Source organism: Pantherophis guttatus, chromosome 1 (assembly GCF_059756535.1).
Source record: "Pantherophis guttatus breed Tessera chromosome 1, ASM5975653v1, whole genome shotgun sequence".
Taxonomy (NCBI): domain Eukaryota; kingdom Metazoa; phylum Chordata; class Lepidosauria; order Squamata; family Colubridae; genus Pantherophis; species Pantherophis guttatus.
The window spans coordinates 93,303,598-93,323,396 of NC_142063.1; the positions used below are offsets into that span (position 1 = coordinate 93,303,598).

General features: G+C 49.3%; 2 long non-coding RNA genes across 10 annotated transcripts; one reads left to right on the forward strand and one right to left on the reverse strand.

The window, feature by feature from the left end:
• Positions 1–4: 4 nt before the first annotated feature.
• On the reverse strand, positions 5–15,449 carry LOC148116484 (uncharacterized). 8 transcript variants are annotated; one of them, XR_015729783.1, is made up of 6 exons: positions 15,324–15,449; positions 14,971–15,075; positions 11,692–11,850; positions 10,930–11,124; positions 4,330–4,476; positions 5–100 (listed from the first exon to the last, which is right to left on the reverse strand). It is a non-coding gene; the product is annotated as an uncharacterized LOC148116484 (long non-coding RNA). The 8 variants fall into 8 exon arrangements; XR_015729777.1 differs by lacking the exon at positions 15,324–15,449 and having other exon boundaries at positions 14,971–15,173; XR_015729780.1 differs by lacking the exon at positions 15,324–15,449 and having other exon boundaries at positions 10,991–11,124; positions 14,971–15,172.
• On the forward strand, positions 6,787–10,748 carry LOC117665384 (uncharacterized). Of its 2 annotated transcripts, XR_015729788.1 has the most exons (3): positions 6,787–7,104; positions 8,924–9,065; positions 10,442–10,748. It is a non-coding gene; the product is annotated as an uncharacterized LOC117665384 (long non-coding RNA). The 2 variants fall into 2 exon arrangements; XR_015729785.1 differs by lacking the exon at positions 6,787–7,104 and having other exon boundaries at positions 8,319–9,065.
• Positions 15,450–19,799: the final 4,350 nt, after the last annotated feature.

Consider the following 19,799-nt stretch of genomic DNA (forward strand, 5'->3'; position numbering starts at 1 on the left):
AAGAGGAGGGGATTGAAACTTGCCTGATTTATGAGTGGACTCTCCTCTCATGCAATTTAAGGAATCACACATCTGTGTAGTGCTGATTAAAGTTTTCCCACTAGGATGAAGAAGAAAAGTGCATGAAAAATAAAATTAAGGACCGTTTAGTTTACATCCATCCTTCCCTCCCTCTGCCTGCCCCACCCTCCCCCATTCAAGAATGGGGCTATTCTTGAGAGTTTAGAAGTGAAGAAAAGGTGGACAGCAAGCATGGATTGAGAAGAAAAACAGTTCAAAAGACTCATGTGTCCAGCTTTTCTTCACTTTGAAACTCTCTGGGAATAGTCCCATTCCTTAATAATATTGGAGTGCTTCTTGCAAGAATGCAAAATGTTGTTCCATGGTATGTCTGCTGTTTAAAAATAAACAAACACACCCTCCAACAACTTGACTTTGAGTTGATTTTTATAGAAGCAAGTATATAACATATTCTTTCTCTGGTCTAACAGAACTTTCTCTGGTCTAACAAGGAACGCTTGCTATATATATAAGATACCATATATAAGATACAATATAATAAATAATATAATATAATAACCACAATAAATACTAAAGCAGGAGAAGAAAGACATTTTCCGGTTTTGTGCAAATCTCTCACCTGAGGCATTTTAAATTAGTTGGATATTACTTTTTGGTGAGAAAACCGAAAGTATTTCCCCCCCCCCCAAGAGGCACTAACAACCCCTAACAATTTTTCAAGAGGCACTAACAATCCCATCCCCCTTTTTTCCCTCAGTGAGAAGAGAGCAGGGAGAAGGGAAAGGGAAAGAAGAGAGAAATCCACCCATTCTGGTTAACTTCTTTCTGGTCTTTAGATCTTCCCCCCTTTCACTGTACTGTGACACACGCTGTCTACCTCGCCTCACTGCTTTGAAAAGTAAGACCAGGAGGGGGTGAGAACTGCCAGCACAAAGCTCATGGAAGGCAAACAATGGCTTCCATTTTATCCCCCTCCCCAAACCTAGAGCGCAAGAGCCATCTAGCTTTCTCCTGCTCGGGCAAGGCAGTTTCCAGCTTAAGGTACCAACAGCCCTTCCATGTATAAAGAACAAGGAAACGTCCTCTCCTCCCAGCCTTAGGCCTGCCTTGGCCCAGGATCTGGGCAGCCCCAATGCCTGACTTCAGTGGGTGTTCCTTCCTTCCTTCCTTCCTTCCTTCCTTCCTTCCTTCCTTCCTTCCTTCCTTCCCTCCTTCTTCTTTCCTTCCTTCCTTCCAAAACATTAGAAAAAAAAAAGTTCTGTAGTTCCTGATGTGTGTGCATTTTATCCCAGCTCTTTCTTTTAGGTTCCCAGCCTAGCAGGAGGAAAATAGAGAAGTAATTTCTCGTTATAAATATCTGGAGGTAATTATGTTACTGGTGCGAGTTGTTAAGGGTTGTAAAAAGATACAACAGCGCAGTGGGGTGCTCAATTGGGGTGAGACAATTACAATAAAGAAGCTATTCAAGAGGGGTTTTCTTTTAAAAAAAAAAAAGAAGAAGAAGAAGGGGGTAGGGTGGGGGGGAGAGAGAAAACCGAGAGAGGTAAAGGAGATAAAATAATGAAACGGTGCTCGCTTTCAATTCCTTCTTCTCCTCCCACGTTCTCTTTACTTATTTATTTAGAAAGCTTTTTTTCCCCCTGATTTTGTTTTAAAGAAAGCCTTTTTTTTTTTTTACATTCCTGTTTTTTCCCCACAGAGATCCATTGTACTCTTTCTCCGGGGGAAGAAAAAGAGGCCAAGGCGGACGGCCGGAGTCCAAACTGGGCCCGGTTTGGACGGCTCTCCCGAAGCCATTTAAAAAAGCAAGAAAGCGAACCGCGGCGATGCCTTTCCCGCAGCGTGAAGGACCTTCCAGGGGTAAATATTGACTCCGCTGCCGAGAGGCACCTGATTAGCGGCCTGGCCCAGCTAGAGGCGAAGCTGGAGCCCCCTTCTCTGCACCTCCGGCTCCCCCAACAACTCTGCCCTGCTAAGCCTGCTGCCGACCGAGGTTCTGGGGTGGTGGTGGTGGGAGGGGGGCAGGCTTTGCTAGTTTGGTAGCCGCCGCCTTTATCCACGCGGAAACTTTGGCTTCTCGGAGCTCTACAGTCTTGGCTCTTCGGCCGCCCACCTCAGGACCGGGAAAAGTTGAGGCCGGGGCTTATCCAAGGGCCAGGCGGCGTCCACGAGAAAAACACGACCCACACACACACATATATATATACACACCCGCGCGGAAGCCCCATCGGGGAGCAGTTCCCACTTCGCCACGAAGCAGCCAATTTCTCACGTTGCGTTTTGTGCTCGTGGAGAGAGAGAGACGCCGCGGCGGCCGGGGCCACGCAGCCCTCCACCAGTCCCAGGTGTCCTCCTCCTGCTCTCGCTTTCCATTTTTTTTTAAAAAAAATATATTATTATTATTATTATTATTATTATTGCTCTCCTTCCAGCCGGTTAGGCCTAATTTGCGCCGCCTTCCTTGAAAAACCGCCTCCAAATCGGGACCTGGTCTGTTCGAATTGAGGATGCTGTTGCGAGCACAGTCGGCTCTTGCGAGGGTAAATGTTCACAATCCCGTGACAAATCAGCCAAAAAGACAAACGCTATTTCCAAACGGCGTGGAGACGGTTGCAAAGGTCGCCGACTATTAAAAGAAAAATATCGCCAAAGACTCCCAGTTATTATTTTAGGCCTACCGTGGCCCGCAGCCCGCAGCCGCCACTTAAAAGCTTCGCTGTTTTTCCAAGAACTCCAGCCAGCCTTGAAAACTTTCTTCGCTACTGCTCTCCGGGGGTGGTGCTGCTGGTTGGGTCCCTTGTTGCTGTTGCCCTTGTTGTTGTTGTTGTTGTTTGGAAGCCGCGGGTCTGAAGGAGTTTTAGCAAAGGTCAGTGGATTTTTCGTTCCCTTGAGAGACCTTAAAGAAATCGCAGAGAGAAATTTGCTTCTTCCTTCACTCTTTTAAGTGACCCCGGTAGGCAGCAATTTCCGTGTGCAGGTTGGCTCAAAAAGTGAGCGCCATTTACTTCAATGAGATGTTTCCCTACCAATGTTGCGTGGGCAGGAAGCGATAGCCTTAAAGTGCTGCGGGAGGGAAGTGGCGGAAAACTTTTCTAGCATCCTAACAACTGTACTGAATTTTCACTGGGGCTGGGAGAACAATTAAAAAAAGGGAAAAAAAGGAAAAAAAAAAGGAGGAGGGGAGACATCCAAGCAGACAAGGAGGAAATGTTCATTTGAAAAATCCAATGCATGAAATAAAAAGCAGAAACTCTCTTTCATTTCGAAACTAGATCGCAAGTTCTGTGGAGCGCAAAATTTAGGAGATTTCCGATTTCACAGAACCGGTGGTGAAAGAGGTGCAGAAAAGGGAACTCGATTCTTTCCTGCTGTTTTTTTTTGGGGGGGGGGTGGATGGGTTCCAGTTTCCTTTTTCTCCCCCTTTGTTTTTGTTTAAACAGTTGGAACTTCTAGCCAGGTGATGGTCAAGTTAGAAAGTTCTGTTGGTTCCTTTTCTTCTGCGGGCGGATAAGTTTGGGGAGATCTGGGGGCTGCTTGATTGAGAGTGACAGTCCTTTAGGCTCGCTCAGACCATCCCGGACACAGCAACTACTCAGAGCTGACTTGGCCTAGAAGGTGACGCTACAACCACCAACCCCCACCCCTCTTTTTTTTTTTCATTTGCTTATCACCAGGCACATGAATAAAAGATCCATAAATAAAGCCCCCCAAACGGGACTCCTTCCTCACCCAAACAAGACACAGGCGCCTGCCTCATTGGAATACAAAGCAAGAAAAGTAAAGGGGAAAGAGCTGGGGTGGGGGAGACATCCACACTCGGATCGATCCAGTCACCTCACAGAAAGCAATCTATGAATGAGCGCCAGGCGGGCGCAGTAGAACAACAACAGAAAAACCTGGTGGCACCCGGTCACATCCACCACGCACGTTCTGGGAGTCCCTACAAGCCTCGAGCGAGCTTGTCGCCCTTAGTCAGAAGAGACCAGTCTGGGAGGAGGGTACTGTCCAGTCAAAGGCAGCTAAGGGAGTCTGGCGGCCCTGCTGCAGCCATTGCTTCGTCAGGCAAGATTGTTTTCGGGGCGGGGAGGGTGCATGAAAGAAGAGGAGGAAGTAAGCTAGCTTTGAGACTGATGCATCTCCCAGGATCATCTCCGGAATATAAAAGTGGAGATAAGAAAAAAAAGGGGGGGGGGAATGCCTCTGTGTGTGTGAGAGAGAGAGAGAGAGAGAGAGAATGGGCGAAAGAGAAAGGCAGACAGGAGGTGGGAGGCAGCATGCAGCCTAAGGAGAAGAAACAAGTAGACTCACCTTTTTGAGGCATCCTGTCTTGTTGTCAAAGCTCTTGTCAACAGTTTTTAAAAAGCGCCCGTGATTTGAAACGGCGGTGTCTCAAAAAGGGTTGCCAGTAAAAGAGTTTTTCTCCAGTGACGCTGCTGGTTGTGTGATCTTGAGTTCCTGGGAAGGCGACAGAGATTGACAATAAAATGGGCTGACACTGACTGGAGAGGGAAGAAGAAAGAGGATGTGAGAGGAGGGAGGGGGGCGGGGAGAGTGGTGGAGAGGGAGAGAGCCAGAGCACACCTAGGCTGATTGGGGATGGTTCAAGGGTATGAATGTGCGTGTGCGCCTAGTCTCTGCCTCGCCTCCGTCGGCCCATTAGCAAAGGCTGACCTCTGTCATCATCTCCCAGCAAAACACTTCCTCCCCGCGCCTTAACCAGAGCGGGAAATGAGGCTGAGCCAGGGTTCGCTTTTCAAACCCACTAATCACTCCACGCATGCAAATGCTCGGCTCGCTCCCACACAAAATATTGCTTTATGCAAAGCAACGCCATTGCCTCCCAGCTGCCGATTGGATGTTCACTCACACTGCCTGGTTCAATTGGCCCATTTGTTTGAATATGAATGCACCGGCTTCTCTCTCTCTCTCTCTCTCTCATTCTCTCTCTCTCATTCTCTCTCCCCCCCCCCGCCTTCCCGCTCCTCCTCGCTTGGATCCCCCCCCCGCCCTCCCCCATTTGCCCTGGGTTCCTCTTCTATCTTTTCCTAGCTCAGATCCGAAACTTTGGGGACAACAAGGATGAGCGGAGGGCAGTTGCCCAGCTTAGCCGTTTTGGCTTTGGAGAGGTATTTTCTTGGTTTGTTCTCAAGTTATCCCAAAATAATACCACCGGGGCCTTCCTGAAGTTTCTCTCCCTCTCTTTCCCCCCTCCCTTCCCCTTTCCTTTGCTTCCTTTCCTCCTCTGCCTCCCCCCCCCCGCTTTCATTTACCAGAGCCAAAGTGCCTCTTTGCCTGCAACTAAAATATCAACTCTGCTCACACCCGCCCCCTCGCCTCTGAGTTAGGGCCCGGAGTAAATAAATAATGTCGCTTGAAAAACGAGTGCCCTTTTCTTTCCAAAGCGACCGTGGTTGGTGCGGGCGGGGGAGGGCAGAGGGAGGGAGAGGCGACCCATTTGCATTTAAACAGTTAGCTTCCACCAGACAATGGAGATAAGGAAAAAATAACATTCAGATGGTAACGACATAAATATTTGGGAGACAGGCGCTTTGTCAAGAGGGAATCGCCTGGAGGTAGCCAAGTCTACAGTTGGATGTGTGGGTATTCATTCCCCCTTTTTCTCCAAATGTGATGGAGAAAGGAATTTCTCTCCTCTCTCTCTCTCTCTCGCTCTCGCTCTCTCTCCCTTCTGCCTGGAAAGTGCAGTGCAAATACACAATTTACTTTGTGTATTGAGGGCTCTCATGAAAAGGGCCTGAAGAGTCCTTGCCTAAACTTCTTCCACGTGCCGTTTGTTGACTAAGAGCTGTAAGGTTCCCTCGACTTCGCCCCCCCCTCCGCCGCAGACATTACAAAAAAAAAAAAAAAAAAAAAAAGACAAGGCGAATTGAGGAGGAGGAGTAGTAAATCTCTCTTCCCCCCCCCCCATGGGTGAATATGGGTGTTTGTGTGTGATCATGTCTTTTGCTTCCATCAGCTTTGGCCCAATCTTGCATCTCATCTCCGGTCCCGTTTCTTCTGTCTGCACCCAGGCAGAAAAACCGAGGGCCGAAGGCAGGCAAACTTCTGGCCACACACTACCACAAGTTCATTTGTTGAATGGCGGAGTATTAGGATACACCTCAGTACACTCCAAAGCAACCCCTCCGTGCCTGCATTTAAGGTGACACCGGCAGCACCAGTTCGAGCTCAGGGTGTTCCGATCGTTGATGGGGAGCGGTCGGGGGGTTGAGGGCGCGGTGTGTGTGTGTGGGGGGGAGGCACTTCCTCTTGCATAAAGGGAGAGGGAGGGGCGGGGGTGCAGGGAGGAAGAGAGAGGAGGAAGGCGCGTCCTCCCCCCACTTTCAAAATTCCAGGAGGCTGAAAAGGCGGAGGAGGGGAGGGGGGGGGGACACACGAACGCGCCAAGCATAAAATGAAGTCGTAGCCCCGCATACACTTGACTTCTCTTGACATGTGAAAAGTGCTAAAAGTCAGAGCTCATCAATAAAGTAGCTGGCGATTGAATGAGGGCCCTGACAAGCATCGCATTCTTCCAGAAAGTACAATGAGGAGACAAACGACTCTGCCAAGGAGTTAGCATGGGAGTGAAAAGACGCCTCAATGGGAGCTGGATAATGGGCTGCCAGGCCGTCATGCACTGACTGTCATCTGCAGCCCGGCCGAGAAACTGCGGCGGCCCCTAAGAGCACAAAACTGGCTGGAAAGACCAACGGGCAATTCCTTCCGAGGGTGGGCCCCCGCCCGCGGCCGGCCAGCCAGCCAGCCAGCCAACCAACCGGCCCTCCCCTCATTCTCCTTCTTCTCCTTCTTCTTCCAGCCTCCTTCCTTTCCTCCTGCCTATGTGCCTTAGTGCTTTAGTGGCGGAGGGCCACTAAACCGTGGGGCTCTGGTTCTCTTAGGGCTGTTTTTTTTTCTCCCCTCCCATCGCCGGGGTGGTGGGGAGGAGATTGAACAGAAAAGAAAGGAAAGGGAGAAATTGAAGAGGCTGGAATTGAAATTCAGGATTTATCTCTCCGTGACAAACTTTTGGTGCTGGCTGATTTTTTGCAGGCTGGGGCTGCCTGTCCTTGTGCAACCAAGGTGGGTGGGGTGACCTGCAAATCTTAAAAAAAAAAAAAAAAAAAAGGAAGTTGGGGAATCTGGCTCTTTTCCTTTCCTTTTATTTGCAGATCTTGATTTTTTTTTCTTTAAGCTCCCCCTCCAGGTCTTTTTTTTTTTGTGGGGGTGCTCAATCAGCCCTTCCGTCCCTTCAGTTGCTGAAGAAAAGAGCGGACCGGACAGGCTGGACCAATCCTTGCCCTTTAGCCACCGTAGTTAGGCCTAAGGCAATCTGTATTTTCCTCACTGAACTGGAGAGTGGGGACTAAGTTTGTAATCGGACCCGAATATAATGGTGGAAAAGGAGGGGAGGGGGGAGGCACCGGGTAAGAGTCGAACAGGACTTCCGTAAAGGTAAGTAGGAACTTGAGAATTTCCTGGGCTGAGTTGCTGGTGTGTGCTGAAAGGCTGTTCGGGTTGCTAATTTAGATCTATTTAAAATGAACTGGTTCTCCCCCCCCTTCTCTTTGGTACTTTCCACTCTTATTCTTGAATCAGCCCCAGTAAATCTGAATCCCTTTAATGTGAGGGTGATAACCCCCTCCAGTCAATTTAATATTCATTGTTAAATTATTCATCTTTTTTCAATCCAGCTTCAGGAAAACTTTAGAATGAGCTTTTCAACAAGGATCTTGGTAGAAAGGTGGAAAAAGGGGGAAAAAACTCCTAAATTAAGAAAACCTGGACTTTTTTCCCCCTTTCCAAAACTTAACTTGTTAAGTCAGCAAGTGGTTCGAAAGGACATCAGCCCTTCTAAATAGTGTTGTAATAAAATAATAAAATAAAATATAAAGTGGAGGTTACCATGACGAGTTTACCGAGTGTGCGATTTGTTTAGACTCTTCTGATGTTATGAAAAAGAATTAAACTTCCCTGTTTCTCTTTTTTTAAGTTTAAAAACATTGTTAACTCTTTTGAGAAATATAACAACAACTACAGCAATAACAAAGGAGAGAGAGAGGGGGAAAAAAGGAAAGTGAGTGGGGGAGAAGCCACAAGCTCCCTACCCAGATCTTCAGGCAAATATCATTTTTACAACCATTCAATTAGCCATTCTTTGGATTAGCACCTACTTATATGCTTCATCTCCAAAAGAAAGAAGCCGTAATCTTGTTGCTATTTTCCCTCAGGGCACAGAAGGCCTTGTGTGTCTCCTTTTCTTAGTTGCTGATTTAAAGGGGGGGGGGGGAACTAGAACAAAAAAATAATGAGAGGGAAATAGTGAATAATCTGACGTCATTGCAGAAAAGGGACTAGAAGAACTGAGGAAGCAAGTCTGAGTAAAAGAAAAAGAGAGGGAGAGAGAGAGAGAGGGAGAGAAGGGCCACAAAAGATCGATAAAAAGAGTGGGCGCCTGGGATGGCTGCAGATTTATCAGGACTCGGAGGACAAGAGGGCGAGGGAAGGCGGAGGAGCCTCTGAAACTAAGAAAGCAAAAGTTGAAAGAGAAGGATGGGGGGGGGCAGGAGGAGGAGAGGAAAGAACAAGGGCGAAGAAGGGCCTGTATTAAAATGTGCATGTGTGAAAGAGAATGGGAAAGGAAGAGCACCAGGCGTGTAGAATGTGGGCGTGAGAAAGCAAAGCAGGATTTATGTGAAAAGAAGGGAGAGAGGCGAGGAAAAAGGGCCAGGCAGAGCAGCCGAGGTCCGTGGGCCCGGATGCCTTACAAGGAGGGTTCAAGAAAGGAGAGGCCGGTTCATGAGGTGGGGGGGGGGTGCTTGGAATGGGCGTGAGAAGGGAACTTGGTTGATGGGGCTGGGAACATAGGCGGCCCTCCCCAGATCCTCGCTTTCTCCTAAAGGGAAGTTTCCCCTGAACTCGGCGGGGCTTGACTTCGGAATAGACGCGCGTCGACGTTCCTCAGGAGCGAGTTTAAGCCCCGAAGCCCGGCACTTCAGCGATCGGAGGGCGAGGAGTCCCTGAGATCCGGGCGTGCTTTGCGCGTGAGTGAAGGGGCCAGGGAGGGCGTGGGAGGCCGCGTGGGCTGAGACCCGAAAGGGGGGGGGCAGGTGGGGGTAGGTGGGATCTGAGGACGGTTCTCTAGGCCTGGGCTGCTCCATATGGGGGGGGGGGTGGGGGGTGGGGGGTGGGGGGTGGGGGGTGGGCCCAAGCAACTCCCCAGACCGGCGCCCGGTTGCCAAGGGCGGCCCAGGAAGGTGGGAGACGCTACCTGCCACCGGAGGCAAAGGAGACGGAGGCCGTGACCGGAGACGCCATTTTAAGTCGGGGTTACTCCGGTTCCTGAGAGGGGCGGGGGGGGCATTAAAAAAACAACAACCACCAAAAGGAGAAGAAGAAGGGGGGGAGGGGCAGACAAAATCAGTTCAGGGCGCGGGAGGGGACCAAAAGCGAGAGCCCCCCCCCCCTTCTGAGCTTCACTCAGTCGGGCCGACTTGGTCTGGGCAGGTGGGCGCCTGGGCTGGCCCCCGAACTTGAGGGCTCGTCGAAGTGGCAGCCTTCGCTTCCCAGGCGCTCCTTCCCAGGCGGCCCTCCTGCCAGGGACAAATAGGAACCGACGGAGCGAGGAGCGGGGCGGGTGGGTGGGTGGACTGGCGGGCTTCGAAGGGAGGGGAGGGGGAATTGATTGATGATTACCGACCGGCCCGTCTCGGAAACGGAGAGAAACGGACCTGGGAGAGAAAAAGGGGCTCTTCTTCAAGAGATCCCGTTGGATCAAGAAGAGGGGGTGGAAAAGGCTTTTTAACGGTGAAGCCTTTGGATGGCAACTGCGTGCCCGATCCACCAGGCTGGCAGCCCGATCCCCGGGATCTAGTAGGCCTGCCACCGAGAACAAGCTCTCAAAAGACGTTAAGGGTTTCTCCTTAAGACGTTTGAAGCGGAGACGGTGCCAGGAATCCAGAAGGGCTTCTTCCCAGGAAAGAAAAAACAAAAACAAAAACCCGCGCCTAGGATCGCAGCCCGGCTTTTGCCTCTCTCACCCGGCTGCCGGCACTAACAATCAGGTCCTGGAGGGAGGCGTTGCTTATTGGAGCCTGGAGCGGCAGAGCCTCCGGGGCTCACCGATTTCCTGAGAGTTAAGCTTCTCAGTGGGCCAGACTCGGCTTCGACGCAGGGAGCCTTCGGGTCAGCGGGGGACTTTGAGGCCAAGGCTTCTTGCGCCCGAGAAAAGCAGCTGCACGCCTCCCAAGCCCGCGAGCGGCTGCCTTGCGTGTTCAGCAAAATAATAAGAATACAGACATGACTGGTAGGTTCGCCTTGCTTGTCAAGGGATACAGCCGCGTCTTGGATGTGACGGTCAGTGTCAGGTGAAATTCCAAGCTGGTCGGTCAGAAATGGCTTGCACGTTTTGAACCTACAGGTGTGGGAGCTCGTCTGAGGAATTTGCGAGAGGAAGATCCCTGGCCTTATCAAGGAAAGCAGCCGTGGTAGGTGGATCGATCGTTTCTCCTTTTGCGGCACTACTGCGAATGCTCTCAGTCACTAGATTTCGTGTTTTTCCTTTCCCCTTTTTTGAAGCTCGCCCACACAAAGCAAAGCAGGGAATGCGAGAATTGCTGCTAAAAATGCGAATCGCTCAGAGCTTTTGGCAGCTCTCTGAAGGGGAAAGACCAGCATCTTTGTTTATCTCCCGAGTGCTAAATAAAGACAGAAGTGTGAATAACTGATACAGATTGTTTCAGTGCTGTCATTGAATCCCAGGAAGTGCAATCTATTTATTAAATAAATATATATATATATTTAAAGGGTGGGGAGGGGTGCCCCCTCAGAAGGAATCACTGAATTAACTGCTCTTAGATCGTCTCCTTGCATTAAGATCTGCCTTGTGAAGCACTATTTTATAAATACCCCGAAAAGGGCTTAAAGTCCTCTTGTCCACTTCAGTCTCAGACTAAAGAGATTCACCCACACTGACGGGTCGCTCCACAACGCCTCAGCCTTCAGGACACCGGCTGCCGACTTCGATTGGGGGGGAGAAGCCCTTGAAACCTCTAATGCGCCGGACACCGAGTTAAACGGAGCTTTGGCGAATTTAGCAACAATCTGCAAAAAAAAAAAAAAAAAAAAAAAGTTTGGAATCGATTTAACCTCTTTTTTTTTTTTTTTTTTGCATTAGGCGTTTTGCAGGAAGGCACTTTTGTGTGCAAGGATTAGAGAAAAATGAAGGGCGGGGGGGGGGGTGGAGTGGAGAAAGGACTCGGCCTTGGGGAACTCTGAAAAGAGGCGGCAGCCACCGCCGTGTTTGTTCTTTTTTGTTTTTCCCCACCATAAGAAAGTTTAATATTTCATACTGCAGGGAAGAAAGTCTACCCGTAGTTACCCCGGAAAATTCTTCCAAAAAGTGAAAACGGAGAGGAAAAGAGAGGCGCGAGAAACCACATCAGCAAAGCGCATCCTGACGGCCTTTCTAAACGCTATTGATTGGAACAAGCTGTTCCAGAGCCCCCCCCCTCCCCGAAGCACTTAATCTGCCTGTTAATCAAGGCACTAAGGAGCTCAATGCGACTTTTATTAGCGACTGGAGAACACAGCGGCAGAAAGGATCAAAAGACTCGCCCCCTTGATATTTGTCAAGCCAGCCTCCCCACAAAAAAAAATATTTTCAATTACAGAGCAATTCTTAGCTTATCATCGCCGCGTAACAGAAACACGCAGATGGTTTCCCCAAACGCTGCCAGAAGAGAAGAGCCGGCTCAAAAAAGGCGGAGGGAGACTTCGCCAGAACTGCAGCCACCGCCGATTCTCAGGCTTTTCCTCCAAAGCGGAGCGCTGCAGGAGGAAAAAAAAAAAAAAAAAAAAGGGAACATTCCGCCGGAGCAAAGACAGATATTCTCGGCCTCTTCTTTTTCTTCTTCTCTTCCACCTCCTCCTTTCTAGGCATCGCTTGGGTGGTTCGGAGAAAAACATCAGCTGGACAACCCTACATTTATCAATCCCAAAGATCGTCTTGAGTGTTTTGTTTCCTTGTTCTCTGCGTGGATTTGGAAACGGACAGCTTTCAGTGGGTTTGCATTTGCATCCTAGGGAGTGGGGGGGGAAACGCCAGGAGTTCTGACTCTATTCCACCCACAAACTACTTTTTTTAAAAATAAAACATTCACCGAGATATACAAATGCATATAGGTGCGCGTGGGTGGATGGTTCTTTTTGTGCAGGTGAGTGGGAACTGAATCGGGCCGTTCCTCCAGAGCTAGTTTCAATTAAGGTAAAGGTGGAGAAAACTTTCCATCTGCGAAGATCAACATTTTGATCTTGTCGTTTTTAATGCGATCGGATGGCGCTGGATGTCAACGAGATATGCATATAAAAGACTATGTGGTCAGAGGTAATTATGTCACAGCTTTTTCTCGTCGTGACAGCTGGATAAACACAATCTCCAATAAACATCTCTAATTAGGGAGGAGGACCTGCGAGGCTGGGTGTTTGATTTATTACCCATCCAGAATGTCCATTTACTGGAGAAGATTAAAGTGGACTTTTCCCCTCCTTTTTAATTTTTTTTTTTTTTTGTTCCAAAGCACCTTAAGAGATGGTAAGAACTGAAAGGCTGCAGACTTCATCCGAGAGAGTGAATGAAAGAAAAATGGGGGAAGGGGGAGGAGGAAAAAAAAGCCATTATCCCACTAATCCTTTTTTCCCCTAATTAAGTACCCCCACCCAATCATCTAGATTTTGAAACACAGCTCACCTGCCTTGGGCTGCAATCCTAAACAAACTATTCGAAGCCTTGTTGGGATTTATTCTCAGGGATGGGCAGCTTTCTCTATATGCTCGGCTTAAGCCAAACCCGTTCAGAAGATAGCCTTCCTGTACGACTCACGCTGCTGTTTAGATAAGAGGGCTTAAGGCGGCAACTCAGCACAGAGTTTCCCAAGAAACGGTTCCCCCTTTTCCTCATATATTTTTTTGGTTTCCATTCTTATTCTTCCCTTCTGCAGCTGCCACCGCCAGCAAAACAGAAAAGCAAAATAAAAACCAAACACGCCTTCCTGCTCGCCTCTGGCCTACCTGTGTACATTTTTTTCAGTGTTCTCAGTCTACCTGAGACTTCACACTACCTTTTGGGAAGAAATTCCTCCGCCATTCCATACCCAGCCTTTTTTTTAAAAAAAACTTCCCCTTCACTTCGGGATTCCACGGCCTATTCATCGGATCGAGAAAGCTTATCCGGATGGCAACAGTTGACAAGTGAAATCAGAGCCGGTATCTAGGCTGCCCCCTTTTCTCCAACCATAACGCACCACCTGTGTTTTCTGCAAGCCGGGATAATTAAAGTCGGGGGGTGAGACGACATCTCAGGAAACTGGATAGAGCGGTAGAATTTGCAATACAGGATTTGAAGGTCTTTCAGGGTTGAGACCTAAAGGGAATTCTTCCGGAGAAAGTTCTACAGGTCAACTCTATGTGTTCCACTCTGCCGGTTCTAACTTTAACAGAACCAGCAGGTCGGCTTCGAGGTGTGGATTTTGGAGGAATTAACTTGTGGACCAGGGTCTAAAACAAGGTTACCCCTGACGCCTGGTATTTACTCTCCCCTCCTTCCTCAGTCTTTTAATATGGCTGGGAGTGGAAAGCAGCAGTAGTGGAAAGCTTGCAAAAACGCGCCAGGGTGAAGCTTGCACCTGGGACTTTTTACCTTGTTTGAAACTTTCGGGGTCCCGAATGTATTGCTCTGGAGCAGCAACCGAACCAAACGGGAACCACCCAGAACTGAGAAGAAAATGTACCCATCACCTCAAACCGAAGAGCCCAAGTGAGACCGAACACGTGGGTGAACTGAGACGGGGTGGGTTGGCAAACGGCCGGAAGGAAAAAAACAAAACAAAACTCTGAGGCTCCAGTTCGGATTCATTCAAAACAAGCAACCCCACCGCCAAAGTTTCCCCGCCAGGCGAGGTTCTCTTGACGTCCCCCGAAATGAGCGGCAAACTCCCCAGCGGCCCCGAAGGCAGAGCCCTTTTAAGCTGCCTGAAGCCCAAGGCGAGCAAGGGTGTGCCGGAGTCCCCGTGTAACCCGAAGCGCTTTTCTTTCTACCTCAGTGAGAATCGTTAATTATTAGGTTTTCCCAAGGAAAGCTCAAATCACTCGGACTGGGGATAGGAAATGCTACCCAACAATGCGCGCTGCATTCTTTCGGTGCCTGCCTGAACTTCAGAGCACCAAGGCGAGGGCCGCGGCTCCGGGCTCGCTCAAGTAGCAAACCTTCCATTCCCCTCTTTAATAAGCAACAACTACTTTTCCCCTGCTTGCCTCCCCTCCCCAACGCCCGTGGTGCTTTGGCGGGGAAAAGAGTCCCGGTCTTCCCACCCCTCTTTGGCCTCGGTTCTCCACTGCAAAGGAAGGTCCAGGCCGTTTTCCTGGCTCTTCCTATCCGCTTCCCACTATAATTGCACTGCTTGGGCTACACCTGTCCAGTCAACGACACGGGGCTTCACGGGGGGATAAAATGCCTCTCTGCTTCACTAGCCATTGGCACGCATGCAGCTCTCCTGCTCCAGAAGTTGACTAGCCGACGACGCCCAGCTCAGCCCAGACGTCAAACAAGGGTCGCAGCAACTGCAAACCACCAACACCCCCCCCACCCGCTTCCCGCCATAAAGATTTAACAAGAGCCTTGAGATCAGCAACCGGGCAGAAGAGGAGAGCCAAATAAATCTTCGTGCAAACGCTCATGCTTGTGCGTGAGAGAGGGAGAAAGCTTCCAGACGCGAAAGCAAAAAACAAAGAAACAAAAAAGTAAACATCCACGACGGGCAGAAAATTCGGGGGGAAAAAACAACAACCCCGAAACAATTGCGGGAGTCTATGGCTTTAGAAGCCCCTCTGCAAATTCTCGAAAACGACGGAATAAAGAGCAACAAATGTTTTTTTTTTTTTTTTTTGTTTTACCTGTTAGCGGGAGGGCAGGCGGAGGCGCATGTTCCGCGGATTCCCAATTCCGCCTCTGCGAGTCGGTCACTGGCAAGTCAGATCGCCAATTTTCTACATAAGAATCTGCCACACAGTTTAAATGTCAATGACAATAAAAAAAGAGAGAGAGAGAAGAAGAAGAAGCCAGCGCTTAGCTTTGCACTAACTTTCCCTTAATATCAGCGCCAGCGCTTCCCTCATTGGCTGGGCTGCCCCCGTGACGTCACGGCGGAGAGCAGTTAGAGCGGCTCAGCTAATAAGCCTTGTTTTTTTTTTTTTTCCCCTCCTTCTCCCCGAGAAGGCAGGAGCTTCCCAGCGCCGGGTTCGCTCACCTTCCCGCGGCCATTGCTGAAACTTCGAGGCCAGGCGAGGCGCACGTGGAGGCGGCCGGCCTGAGTCTCCAGCCTCTTTGCGCTCGATCCGTCTTGCACAAACTCCCGCGGACAAGCTTGTCAGAGATTGGGGCGGGGGGGGAGGGGAAGGGGAAGGGGGAGGAGTGCTCCCCCTCCTCTTCAAAGGTACCCCGAATCTTCTTTTGAGCTCCGAATCTTTGCTTTTGGGGTTCCTTTTTTTAAAAAAAATTGATTTATATGCCGCCCTTCTCCGGAGACTCAGGGCGGCTTACAGTGCGTTAAGCAATAGCCTTCATACTTTTGTATATTTTTATACAAAGTCAGCTTATTGCCCCCACAAACTGGGTCCTCAATTTACCTACCTTAGAAAGGATGGAAGGCTGAATCAACCTTGAGCCTGGGGAGATTTGAACTTGCAGTAAGTGCAGGCAGCTGGTGTTAATAACAGTGCTTTAATCTGCTGCGCTACCAGGGCTCTTCCCCCCTCCCCCCCCCAGCTCACTCCTTTGCCTTCCCCGTTTCCACTGCCAGTTTTTACTCTGCTCTCTCCTCCTCCTCCTCCTCCTCCTCCTCCTCCTCCTCCTCCTCCTCCTCCTCCTCCTCCTCCTCCTCCTCCTCCTCCTCCTCTTCTTCTTCTTCTTCTTCTTCTTCTTCTTCTTCTTCTTCTTCTTCTTCTTCTTCTTCTTCTTCTTCTTTTTTGCTTTCTTTCCTTCTGTGGACTGGACAGGAAAGTCCGCTGTGTTCCCAGTATTTAGTATCTTCGGCCCAAGGAGTATGGAAAAATCCCCTGGGCAGGTTAACCTAGGCTGAAGACCAAGGGAGCCAAGGAGTCTGGAAGAGGACGTGGCTTTTCTTCCCTGAGTCTCTATCTAAGGCGGAAAAAAAATAAAGGGTCTATGCACCTCTCTCCGCCCACGACTCAGCCGTCAGGGAAAAGCCACCTTGGCTCCCAGGTTTCTGCTTCTGGAACAGTCCAGCTCTAACTTCGGGAACAGTTCGAATCTAACTCGGGCTTATGGTTGGCGACCTCGGTTGCAGCAAGGGAGGAGGGGAGATAAGGGCTGACAACGATTGACCGCGTTTTCGCTTTGTAGTGATGTCAGTGGGGATGAACGGTGTGGTTATGTATAAAATTGGCCGGCTAAAAAAAAAACTGGCACGGGCACGGAGAGAGGGACATTTCGAATGGAGATAACTGGACAAATTCTCATCTTTCTTCGACTCCCCTCCCCTCTTGCCTCCCCCCCCTTCCAGGTCTCAAAAGAATTTAAAAGAGAACAAAATAGACCGATCGTGTTCTCTTTAAACATTAGGGAGGCTGATCCTGGGAAAGTAAAAGTTCTTTTCAGGAAGTGAACACGCTGTTTCAGGGATACCCCTCTCCCCAGTCAACCCACTTTTTAAAAATCTTTTAAACACTCGTCCCTAGGGTGGGGTTGTGTCTTTTCAGGGCAGTGTCCTCCTGATGTAAGTTGTTCTTGAGGGACATTTCCTGGGAGAGTAGGTTAGTGGAAGGAAGGAGAGCTGGAGTTCAAGAATTATTTGTAATAGTTTGGCTAAGTTTTATAACTCACCATTTTTTTCAATAGCAAGAACTTTATTGTTCTCTTCTAGTGATATTGGTGAGATAGTCCACTTGGAGAAGCCAGGCTGTGAAGCGGTGTACAAAAGGGCTGTGAAGTCACTTCGGTTCTGGTAATCAATAATAATATTAATAATCAGGTAATTTCCTGAAACCACCGGCTTCTATTCTAAATGCATGTCTTCTGCACCAAGTCTGGTTAGTGATTGGGGTTTTTTTGGGTGGTGGTGGTGGAGAGATAAATTTAAATACATTGTATTGGATCCCATTAGCTTAAAAACATGCCTGTTCCTTTATTTTATGAACCACAAGGGATTTTTATTTTTGGGGAAGCAATGATAATCATTTTTCTATTAAGGCACTATTCAAACTCTCCTGTACATTGTCCACTAATGTCAATAAGAATTGCTAGCTATTATTTATTGGAAACCTCTGGTTCCATTTTATTGTGGGTTTTCCTTCTTCATACGCTGGCAACATTGAGTTCTTTGGCCAGGAAACTGGGCCACAGTGGAAAGTTTCAGGTGTGATTTAATTGTACATCAGTATTTCAGGAATATTTCTGGGGAAAATGTCTGGCAATGGGTTCCTGAAAACTGCTGGAAGAAAAAACTCTCAGAAGAGTAGATTGCTCTCTTCTTTAAACAATATTGTCCCCTTGTCCACCCCTCCCCTCCCCTGGCCCCACATCCTATTTCTTTTCTCGACTCATCCCTTTGACACACTTGCTGTACAAGCTAATGCTTCACTACTTAGAAGCAGGCCCCAGGCGGGCAATTGATTTTGAGGGCTGCAACCCCATTGCAAAATATTGGAGCTACTTTAAATTCAAGGCACAGATATTCCCTTTAGTCATTTCTCAGGTTCCCCCCCTCCTTATATTGAGTAACATAAATAAACATATTAAATTAAAATGTTCTCTGAGTTGTTCTTCAAAGAATGTGGTCTGCATAACTATTTGTTTTGTCAAGTGCTTTCTCGGATGGTTCCCTCATTTGTCCAAACACATTTTCAGAACTACAAGAAGATCCTTGATCTACTAAAGACCTCAAACTTAGGTGGAATGTTTTCCCACAGGCCTCTCTATTGTGGAGAGACTCCGAACTGGCAAGAATGAGAGCCCAGTCTATTGTTGCCCCATTTCTCCCCACACATTCTGTTTAGGATAGGTTCCTAAAACCCTCAGGATCTTAACTTTGGAGAATATTCAGCTGAGGAATCCTCGCACATCCTTTTTTGTAGAGACCTTGACTGCACGAACATTCACAGGTCCCCAACATCCTGAAGCCCCAGGTTGGGGATGTCTTGGAGATCTACCTTAATCCCAGCTGAAAGTAATGGTTTTGTATGTTTGGGGCTCTTGTATGTTTGAGGTCTTTGTATGTTTGGGGCTGAGGGTGTGAGCACACACAGAGAAATTAAAATGCTGAAAGAACCAGGAAGGTAACTCAGTCCATCTCTTGGGCCTCTAGCTAAGAGGGAGACTAACTCTACAAAACTTTGGAACTTACCTTTCCAGCACCTGCTTAAGTGTCCAACTTAAGGTCCCTCAATACTAGTCTTCTATGGAACGAAAAGAATTTCTGAAGGAGACCCTGCTGGATGGGGTGGAAGTGGGGCGGGGGTCCTCCCACAGACAGGGCTCCAGGTGAAGTAACCTGTGAGTACAGGATAAGTACAGGATGAGAGGAAATGATTCTTTTCATTCTACTCCAAATATTAATTCGCTAAGTGGGTTCTCTCTCCCACGAACACATTTACTGAGCCCTCGACATCAGTGGGGAGAGAGATACCGGGGGAAAGAAATTCTACCGAGAAAAAAAAAAAAGGCTCGAGAAAGGGAAAATAGCCTATCAAAGGGCTCAGGTTGTCCCTCTCTGCCGAACTACTAAAGGCCTCCGGGAGGAAGACAATCCGTGGTCTTCTCTGGTTCTCGCCGGATGCCCAGCCTTCCTCTTGCCTGTTTGTCGACGGCGCTTTCTTGGCCACCAGCGCTTTGCAAGGGGGCGAAGAGGGTTAGGCTGCCCCCGGAAGGCTTCCTCCCTGCAGAGGGGCGGGCGCGCTGATCCACGACTTATCAGGCAGCGTGTTTGCCCGGGTTGTTTGGAGTTGCTGCCATTAAGACTCGGGCTCCCTGCAACCCAGCAGGGTTCTCCAAGGAAGCGCTGGAAACGCCACGCTCCCGCCTGCTTATCTGGCTGTCAATAAAGGAGATGGCTCCGAAAAGCAGGGCCAGGTGCTGCCTTGCCTTCGCGCCAAGCGGCGCGGCTCTTCAGAAACCGATCAGGCGTAAAGCCAAGGCTGCTTGGCCGGGCCTCCGCAGCGAGCAAACAGTTCCCCAGCCAACGCCTGAGTGCCGCTCGCTCCGGCTCGCCTCGGGGATTGCTCCCGGGAGGGAACCGGGCTGGGTTAGAATTAAACACCAACCAAAGAAACGCCAGGCCGGGCCGGACCCTAGGTAGGGGGACGGAAAAGGGGGTGATGGACAAAAAACCCTTCGCTTTGGCCTTGCCTGATCCTGATCTGATCTGGATTTAACAGCAAATGAAACGACAGGCCCGATCTTGTTCGACGTGTCCCTAAAAAGGGGGCGGAGGGCGCTAAGAGAGGGCCGCCCTCCTGATCTTTCGGACTGTTTCAGCCACCTCCATTGGATCAGATGGCAATTTAATTACCGGTTGCTTTTCTCTCCCTCCCTCCCTCCCGCCCCTCCCCCCCAACACATTTTCAGGCGATTTTCACTCTGTGTCTCCCTAGCGCAGAGTGACAGGCAATAGGAACTGAAAACCCCTTTCTTTTCCGCGCGCGAAAGCGCTCACACTCCCAGTCCCCTTAAGGCTCCCGTTGGAAAACCTCTGTGACCTCCTCTAATC